Raw genomic sequence first — 468 nt, forward strand, 5'->3', positions numbered from 1 at the left:
AAAAAGATATTCCATGCAAATGGAAATCAAAAGAAAGCTGGAGTAGCAATTCTCATATGAAACAAAATAGACTTTAAAATAAAGACTATTACAAGAGACAAAGAAGGACAGTACCTAATGATCAAGGGATCGATCCAAGAAGAAGATATAACAATTGTAAATATTTATGGACCCAACATAGGAGCACCTCAATACATAAGGCAAATACTAACAGCCATAAAAGGGGATATCGACAATAACACAATCATAGTAGGGGTCTTTAACATCCCACTTTCACCAATGGACAGATCATCCAAAATAAAAATAAATAAGGAAACACAAGCTTTAAATGATACATTAAACAAGATGGACTTAATTGATATTTATAGGACATTCCATCCAAAAACAACAGAATACACATTTTTCTTAAGTGCTCATGGATAGATCATATCTTGGGTCACAAATCAAGCCTTGGTAAATTTAAGCAAT

This window comes from Physeter macrocephalus, chromosome 7 (assembly GCF_002837175.3).
Source record: "Physeter macrocephalus isolate SW-GA chromosome 7, ASM283717v5, whole genome shotgun sequence".
NCBI classification, from domain to species: Eukaryota; Metazoa; Chordata; class Mammalia; order Artiodactyla; family Physeteridae; genus Physeter; species Physeter macrocephalus.